The sequence below is a fragment of the Primulina tabacum genome, chromosome 2 (genome assembly GCF_025594145.1).
Source record: "Primulina tabacum isolate GXHZ01 chromosome 2, ASM2559414v2, whole genome shotgun sequence".
Lineage (NCBI taxonomy): Eukaryota > Viridiplantae > Streptophyta > Magnoliopsida > Lamiales > Gesneriaceae > Primulina > Primulina tabacum.
This window is the reverse complement of record NC_134551.1, coordinates 5,241,964-5,252,135: the sequence shown is the minus strand read 5'-3', so window position 1 is coordinate 5,252,135 and position 10,172 is coordinate 5,241,964. Positions and strand designations below refer to the sequence as shown.

Genomic DNA, 10,172 nt, shown 5'->3' with positions numbered 1-10,172 from the left:
TTTTACGTATGTATTTTGAGTTGGTGATCTACTGAAATAAATATTTTGACCCAATATTGATGAAAAAGAATACTAATTTGAATATTTTCTATTTATAATTGTTCAAACTTGATATTATCTTCAAATTTAGTTTGAACAATTTAAACAATATTAAGATATTTTTTTACTATTTGTTGAGTTCGAAGAAGTTATAATTAGTCTTTAACTAGCTTGATAAAATATTGTATGGAGCTTCTACAATTTTTGAAGGCCACATTGTATAATAATATTGCCCACACAATTTTGTTAATCATACCAGTACCAATACCAGTTACATCAGCAGAAAGAAATTTATCGAAGTTGAAGTTAATAAAGACTCATATTCGATTAATAATGTAATAAGATAGAGTAAGTAGCTAGTTATATTGTTGATTGACAAAAAAATGATTTGGCAACTGGATTATACAGATTCAATAAATATTTTTGCATCTAAAACAGTTAAATATATAGTGTTTATATAAATATTCAAATATTTATTAACTTATTTTTTTATATAATATATATTGTCAATGTTGTATTTATGTAATGTTTATTATATTTATTATTTATTACTAACTAAACTTTTCCATTATTTATCGAGTTTTCGCTTCAAGTCAAATCTAACATAGGTACGGATGTGGCTACCTACAATACGATGTGTACCCCATTTATTTTACTAGGAGGAATCATAATAATGTTACATTAAATGACAGACGGCATTCATTCTTTAATTCAACTAATTAATTAAGAAAGTTTAGCTTTTCCAATTGCTAAATTAATATCATTTGTTTTTTAGTAGGTGTTTTGTAAGATTTTATAGATTTTTATTTGTGAGACGGATATACTATGTTCATATTTATAATAATAAGAAATATTTTTGGTACAAAAAATAATATTTTTTTATGAATTACCAAAATAAGATATTCGTCTCGCAAAATTGATCCGTGAGACCATCTCACGAAATATTTTGTGTTTGTTTACTTAATGCCCACTAAATTCTCCTTATGCCAAATGGTGGTCTGTGACAAAAATAAAAATAAAAAAATAAAGCCAGCAATTAAATATTTTGTATTAAAACATTGTATCTAATGTAATGGTTGATTGGCTCATACTTAGGAAATTTAGTTGCCGTTTTTTCGAATGTCGGGTTTAAGGATACTCGGATAAATTGAGGTATCATTAACTTAGGAGGAAGTAAAAATTTAGTCGAAGTCATAATTTTGTTAAGATATTTACCGAAAAAATATTTGGCGACTAATAATACCGTACCAAGATGTCCACTTTCTTGTTTAAATAATTTTATTTTGGTCGATGAATTCTATATATTCTTTCTTGTTATATCCCACCAAGTGACAATGATCCACGATAAATATATATATATATATAAACATATTTTTGGTCGATCATTTTTTTGTATTTTTATTGACATATTTACTCTAATAATTACTTTCTCTATATATAAACTTTTGATCCCGAACTTATACTTTTTCCATGAGTTATAAAAATTGCTAAATTTAAGATATATTAATATTTTTATTATGTATTTATCCATATAATATTAGATCGATCAATTTTTTTTTTTCAAATTTAGGCATAATTGCTCATTGTTACATCCCTTATGTGCATGATTCTTATTTCTCAACACTGAATTAATATGGAATGTCTTACACCAATTTAAAATTTATAGGAGATTTTCTAATTTAATTATTTTCCTTTGGATTTAATTTTGTGAATACTTAAATCTTTTTTTTAAAAAAAATTGCATATTAAGGTAACCAAAAGTGATCTAAAAAAATGATATCAAAGTTTTATCGTTCATCATGAATATTAACCGTTGGCGAGCTCGAAATTTCGTCCCTAATGGATTATCATTTATGTATACACATATATAAAGCGATATTATAGTAATATAAACATCATTTCCAAACTTTTTTTTTGTATAAATGTTAGTTTTTGTAAAATTACTTGATATAGGAATGAACGTATATATTTAATTTATATACATTCTGAAGCCAACTAAGAGCAAGTAATGGTTAGTTATCAATAGGGAGTAGGGGCCCCAATTAAATCTCTCGATCCACTTCTAAAAGCAGATAATATGGTGGTGCAAAAGTTTCTGTCTTTTATTTTTCAAATTTAAAAGTTTCGAATTCTTTGTTACCCACTTTCTAATTTTCTAATGATCGATCCTTTTTGAATATTTCCCAAAATTGAAAAAATAAATAGAAAGTGATCCACGAAATGTTAATATGCATGACACCTGTAGCAGCCACCCACACTGACATATATATATACTAGTTACTCTACAAACGCGATGCGTGTGTGTACAATCTTTTTTGTCATTATTGATAGACTAAAATAAAATTTGACAAATTATAGAGGGACTAAATTGATATTTGAATGGTTGAAAAAATAAATAAATAAATAAAAATGTGTGTTGAAATTAAATCTCTAGATAGTTAGTATAACGTCAAATATGTATAAAAAAATTTAGTTAATATGTTTGCTATAAACCGTACAATTTGGTAGAATCTTCTTAACAAAATAATGATATATATCAGATTCTTTTGTGATGGGGTACAAACAAAAATATAGTGGGGGGATCCTTTCTAAATCATGTTAGCTATATAATATAAAATAATATATATAATTACAACAACAACCACCCATTAATTATAAATTGGTCAGATACCTGCATTAATAGTAAAAAAAATAATGAAATTTAATATATTTAGTGGCAAGTGTAAGTACTGGCATGCTATTTATTCTTCCTTTATTTATTATTTTATTGAATCTTGTAGATTAATGGGATTATGTATAGTAACAACTTTATAATATTGTCGTATCAAAATTGTGTGTGTGTGTCTATATATATATATATATATATATATATATATAGTCAATTGGGGAAATTAGCAAGTCAATTTCTAATAAGACTCAAACTTATATAATTCCAAAATAAAGAAGAACAAAGTCTATTATATATGCAAATTGGATCACGATTTTTGGTTAGATTCATGGGTTTTTTCTAATTAAAAAATTTTAAAATTATATTTAAATTTTTACAACATGGGGTTTAATAAGTTTTATTAACATTTTTTAAAATTTTATTTAGGTTTTGTATGTTTGTATTAATATTTTATATAACATTATATATAAATAGTGACGACGACGACGACGTTCTATCAAAACAAATTACTACTAGACCTGGTCACGAGCTTGCTTCGATATGGATCGGGAAATCTCGATTTCTAACCGGTCCGCTTGTGTCCGGTTCGACTACTTATAATATTTTTAAAAAATATATATATAAACTCTTTTTTCTTCAAACGCAACATGTCGGAAAGTATGAAACTAAGGATGACAACTTAAGAGATATGCTTCTCATTTTATATTTTTGTTATCTCTTTTTTTAACTAAAATTTCGACATGGAACATTAATAAATATTACCTTCCAATGATTATGTAATGTCTCACATGCTAGTCTATAAAATGAGAAATAAATCTCTTAAATTCCCTAAATTTTCATATCTAATAATTTCAACACAGAAGTTACTTCCATTTTAACATTTTCTTTTAAAAACAATAATACGACCCGACAGGTTGCATGTTTTCTACCCGTAAACGGAACCGGACCGCAAGTTTTAGGGTCAAACCGGTTGACCACGGACTTGGCCAAATCTAATAACGACACGTTTTCAGAAAAACTAACAAACAAATTACAGCACCTTGTATATAGAAATTAAACAAGCGATTTTTTCTCCGGAACAACGTAAAAAAAGACACTTAATAGCCAGAAAAGAAGTCATTTTGTTTTAGCAAGGATTTAAAGTAATGACCATCTCCCTGGCCTCAGCTAAATAACGGAGTTATAGACCATTTCTCGGTTTATGCGTATCATCCTTATGTCCGATGGACGACCCAGGTGAGAAATCTTCCTTGTGTTTAGCCCAACGTCGCGCACAGCTCGGATATAGCATCTCATCTCTTGTCCAAATGCAGGCATTGCCTTATATTAGCATCCTCCAATTATTGTTGCACTTAACTAGCGTACCCCAAATTTGAGGCTTTACTCTTCATCCTCTTGCAAGATATGGTTTATGGGCTTGGGTTTCGGATTTCGAGTTGGGCCTCTGAATGTACTGTATTATTAACATATGTAAACAACAAAATTTTAGATATTATATGTAATTTTTTTTAAAAAAAAATCGTTAAATCTTGATTTGACATATCATTAGTATATAAAATCAGAGTGTTGATGAATATTAATCATTTAATGAATTCATAAATTTTTAGCGTGCATTTGTATAAAAGGATTGTAATTAAACAATATTTTAACTTCGTAAGTAGAATTACAACATTTTTAAGAGTACGTCTCTTGTAAGACGATCTCACGAATCTTTATATGTGATCAACCCTACCGATATTCACAATAAAAAGTAATAATATTGGCATAAAAAGTAATATTTTTTCATGGATGACCCAAATAAGAGATCTGTCTCACAAAATACGACCCGTGAGACCGTCTCACACAAGTTTTTGTCTATTGTTAATGGGATACATTTTTATTTATTTAGTTCCATGTTCTCCCATTCATGAGTTTAGATTGCATTTGGATTAATAGATAACGATTAAGGATTCAAATCTATTATCTTAAATCCATTGTGTTTGTGTGGATAAATTTACTTTGTAGAGGATTTTAAATTCTTTATTGGGCCAAGAAAAGGTTAAACTAAGCCCACTACAATCTTATTATATTTGTTTTAACCACAGGACCAGTTCTTATTTGAAAATTTTTAATTCTCTCCCAAATTTGCACTTTAAGACTGCCGATTTCAATGCATTATGTCCGATTCAACATTCAGGTATAACTTATTATCTCTAAGAATGTGACCGATTCGAGACCGGACTTGTAGTCTATTTGGGCTCCCTCTATGTACCTTAATATCAAGTCATCGTTCGATTCTCTCTCTTCATCTATATATATATATATATATATATACACTTATTATCTCTAAGAATGTGACCGATTCGAGACCGGACTTGTAGTCTATTTGGTCTCCCTCTATGTACCTTAATATCAAGTCATCGTTCGATTCTCTCTCTTCATCTATATATATATATATATATATATATATATATATATATATAAAAGCAGAGTTTTTGCAAAAAATAGTAATTTCTCCCCAAAATGTCATTTCTAAAAAAGGAAAGATTTATCATGATTATGGACATATGTGTATTGCAATAAATGATCACTTCAATTATTGTTTGCATTGATTATATCAATTCATTTAATTCAATTTTTAATTTAATTAATTTTTATATTAATTCAAATATAATTTATATATTATATGTATTTTATTTTTTTTTACTCAAATTGAAACTAAACTCTATTGAAAACGTAAACTATATTATAATTTTTGCACTGATTATATTAATCAATTTAATTAAAAATTGTATAAATAAATTTAAAATACAAATGATTGCAATGTTCAGTATCACTCATGAGGTAAATCATTCAAAAATACATTTTGTTATTTTAAGTAATTTCCTGCCCTATAGATATATATATAATATATATATTATATATATCTATATATATATATATATATATATAAGAAGAGTTTTTGCCAAAAATAGTTTTTTCCCGTCAAAATGTCATTTCCAAAAAAGGAAAGATGTATCATAAATATTGAAATATGTGTACTGCAATAAATGATAATTTCATTTATTGTTTACATTGATAATAACAATTCATTTGGTTCAAATTTGAATTTAATTCATTTTTATATTTTCAATTTTTTTTTTGAAATTATAAACATTTCAAAGTTATTCTCTATTATTTATGTAATTTAATTAACTTTTTCCAATATTTATTGTCACGTTTACATACTTAAATTGAGCAAAAACATCCGAAACTACTGGGATTTAGCCTTTAAACCTTAGACCAAATAAAAAGATTGCGACAACGTACGCCAATAATTGCGTTATTCAAAATAAATAGAGAATTTGAAGTCATCTCTTTTCACATCTCTCTCTCTCAGCCCCGCCGCCGTCATGGACGACCTTGCATCCGCCCTTTCACGCCCCTCAATCTCCACCTCACATTTAGTCGTCCCGACCAAGTTCGCCTTCCTCGGCCATCGCAGCTCCTCTTCCATCGTCATCACCACCTCACCTTTCTCCTCCACATCCTCTTTTCCGTCGGATGATATGGAGATGCTACCAATCAAACCGAACCGCCACAGCTACACTTCCCTGAAGGAACTCTTGCCCTCAGTCGCGGTCAACTCCCCCAAGCCAAGTGCGCTCCACTTACCCCATCCAGGACCCGACATCTGCATCCGGAACCGTCTTGTGAAGCAGGCAGCGTGGGCCTACCTCCAGCCCACGTACACTTCGCCCGGACCCTCCGGTGGTTGCTTCTTCCACTGCTTGTGGCCGCGCGTCGCCGCCATATTCGACTTCCTCTGCCGCAACGTTAGGATGGTCCTTCGATCGGACCCTCCGGGCTCTCCGGATGTGTAGCTCCAGATAACATCAAAGGATATGCGGTAACTGATCCTGATTCGTTTCCAAAAACCACATATATGTACAATTTTTTTTATTTCTTTTCAATTTTCGTCTTATGTAATCGCAAATTGAAATGTTTGTATGTGTTCAATAAGTTCCAAACAAGAAAAGGAAATAGAACATATACATACAGAAAATGAACAAATAATTAATGTACATTTTCGTTTTCTCCGTTTCTTGGCACCACTCACACCATATTTGCTAATGATTTTCTACAAGCCCATAATTAATAAAAACATGCGAATCAAGAATAAATGACATCCTCCGGTCGAATGAAATGTTTATGATTCCGGAGTTTAGAATGGGTATATCGTTCCGGCACACATCGCTTGTCGGGGCTGTTCCTCTTGAATAATCGGGACAGCTTGGACGGCGGAGGAGCCGCCACTGAGCGCTGATCATACATGACAATCTGGTAGAGGTTGAGTGGTTAGACCATGGTTAGAATTGATGGCGACAGCAATGGGCCTGTGAGGGATTGCCTAATTTTCTGGCTTGAATGCACATGATTTGTCGCCATTTCCAACACAAATTCATTTGTTAATTAACTCATTGGGATTCTAATTTTATATTCTCGCATATTATGTGAGATTCAACGTATTATATTCTTTTGAATTTTCAAAAAATTATTTTTAAATAACATGTTAATGAGATGCTTCACTTGATATTCCACGTATTATATTCTTTTGAATTTAAAAAAAAACTAAATAACATGTTAATGAGATTCTTCACTTGAGATATTATCCTAAAAATACATCTAATGATCAAGTTTAACATATTAAACCTAAATAAACTATGTTTATAAGGTAAGTGTCGAATTATATATTGTCCTAAAAATACATCTAATGATCTTGAAATGTAGGATATTATTCTTTACTATGCAAGAATAACAAAAAATATATAAATTATATCAAAATTTCATTTTGTTCATGTCTTTTTATATAAATTATATTCTACACCTTAAATTCGTCTAAATAAATCTTATTGAAAAAATTTAATTATAAGTGTACGTACCTGAATGGGTGGTGTTGTGATGGTAGATTGGGAGGTGGCGATTGTAAAAATTGAAGAATCTTAGTGGAACCCAATTCAGTGCAATTATCCCAAAAATAGATTGCTAAATTCCATGCCCTCTCCTTAAATTCCAGTAAGCTTCTCTCAAGTATCTACCTCGTGCTTCCTTACACAAGGCCGCAACATACTTTCGTAGATAAGTCCACTTCCCTGTAAAAACCTAAAATTAGTTCAAATGTTCTTGATTTTCTTGTAAAAAAAAGTGTTCTTTTCATTTTTTATAAAAAAAATTAGGCGGGCTGCGGTTGGTCTGAGTTGGAAATTTAGTGGTCCGCCAAAATGATGGGATGACCCTACCCGCCAGCCCGACTTGACAAGTCTGTAGAGTTGGTGTCTTTACCTTGGTTTTTGGATACCACAAAAAGATGAAGAGTGCCAATTTCATCTCACCATATATTGGGATCCTATTGAAAGAATATTCAAGTGATAAAATAGTAAGGAACAACAAAATTAAAGAGAGTAAGGTAACAATTGAAAATTATTCATGTTAAACTACAACAAAACAAAAACACGATAGAATATACATACCACGAAACCAAAACATCGCCAACTTTCTCAAGAATTGTCAATATCGCGACAATTATCCTGCAAAGAATACATGGTACACAAATATATTTAATAAAAATTTATACAAGATACTGAATTATTAGGTTTCAAATTTACAATAATATAATTCTTTTTTGTATATATAATTTTATTTTCTATTTCACATACATACGACTTTCGTGGAAGAATAAATAAATAATTGTGTTCTTTTATTTAAATACATATTAATGGTCCTTTTCTTTCCTGAGTAAGTCTCTCGTGAAATGGTCTCACGAATCTTTATATGTGAGACGGGTTAACCCTACCGATATTCAGAATAAAAAGTAATACTTTTAGCATAAAAAATTATATTTTTCATGGATGACCCAAATAAGATATATGTCTCACAAAATACAATTCGTGAAACCGTCTCGTACAAGTTTTCGCATCTTCCCACACCCACATAAATTGAGATTATAAAAAAGAAAGTAGTTGTCTAGTTCAACTAAAAGAAAGAGAACAGTATATAATAATCACCCTATAGAACTACTTTATTATAGAAACATTTTACTTTAATATATCATTAGATTGGCTCAACGTTTCTAAACATTATTAATTCTCAACATGCCATTAATTAATTATGGTCAAAAGGATAATTAACTACAAATTATATGTAACGATTTGTGAAATTTTTATGCACTCCGTTTAATCATTATATTATACTTTCAATAAAAGAAAATTATTGATCTTTCTTTGGGAAGAATTTGACGGGGAATGCATGCTTGCTTACCAATATTGACACCAAAACCTGAGTTCTTGAATCTCGACTCCATTTTTCTCCATGGATTTGAAGCACTGCAACGCATGCAGGATAAGCGTATCCAAGAACCAATCTAATCACAATAAAACCCAATTAATGAATTCCAATAGATTAATTTCCCATTAAAGAAAAAGGATCGAATAAAGCAAAAGGAGGGCTAGAAACAGATCGTCTAGTCGACTGCCAAAAAGCAAAAGAATTTACATACATTAAACAGGCGGTGACGAATTCCCCGATCATCTTCAACACACTCCAAAACAAATTAAAGAGAAAGGTCAATATATAGTTTGGCGAATTTCAGTATTTTTGAACAGTTTGTACCAAACAGATTACTTACATATGTATGTATTTTCAGCTGTTATGTGCAGGCGGTGGACCGAAACACATGGAGCACAAAAATGTTCCAAGTAATGAAAACATCAATTTACTGAAAATTAAAAAATATCAGAAATGAAATGAATTTGCCTCAAAAACTAATCATTCAAGTGACCAAGAAAATATTATTCAAAATAATGTTACCTCTGCAGATTGATTAGAGGAAGAATCCTTCAATTTGTGAAGTGAAAAAAGAAAATCCCAGAAATGAAGCGGCAAGAATTAGTAGGGAAGATAAAGATTGAAATAAAAATATAATGGAGAAGATGGCGAGAGAGAGAGAGAGAGAGGAAGGTAATCGAGTGAAGGGGTATCTTGGCACAGACGCCTCCTCCTTTATTTTACACGTAACTCATGTGATGATTTCTTTTTTTCTTTTCTTTTTTTCCATGGTAAGGTTGTTTGCAGGTAACAGTTGGTTGCCGATGAGGGTGATTTTGTCTTTTCACCGCTGCCGGATATTAGGGTATTATTGGAGTAGTTTAATTTTTCCTCGCACCACCGCATCAGGACTAGTATGTTGATGCCGATGGGCTCGTGAGTCGAATTATGAATTTTAAATATCCAAACAGATCCTGAAAGTTTCCATGTTCGACAAATTCTATAAGTGAGATAGACACTAATCTAATTCAAAAAAGGCTTCCATGTTCACCTATGTATATATACACACATTCAAACGCACTAAGTACGGTTGTATGATTCATTGAAAAGAGGTACCAAACAGGAGAAGATGAATAAGAAATTTGCAATCGTTGGAGATGGATCAGAAGGAGACGGGGATGGA

General features: G+C 30.5%; 1 pseudogene; it reads right to left on the bottom strand.

The window, feature by feature from the left end:
* Window positions 1-6,184: 6,184 nt before the first annotated feature.
* On the bottom strand, window positions 6,185-9,847 carry LOC142527338 (putative HVA22-like protein g; annotated as a pseudogene).
* Window positions 9,848-10,172: the final 325 nt, after the last annotated feature.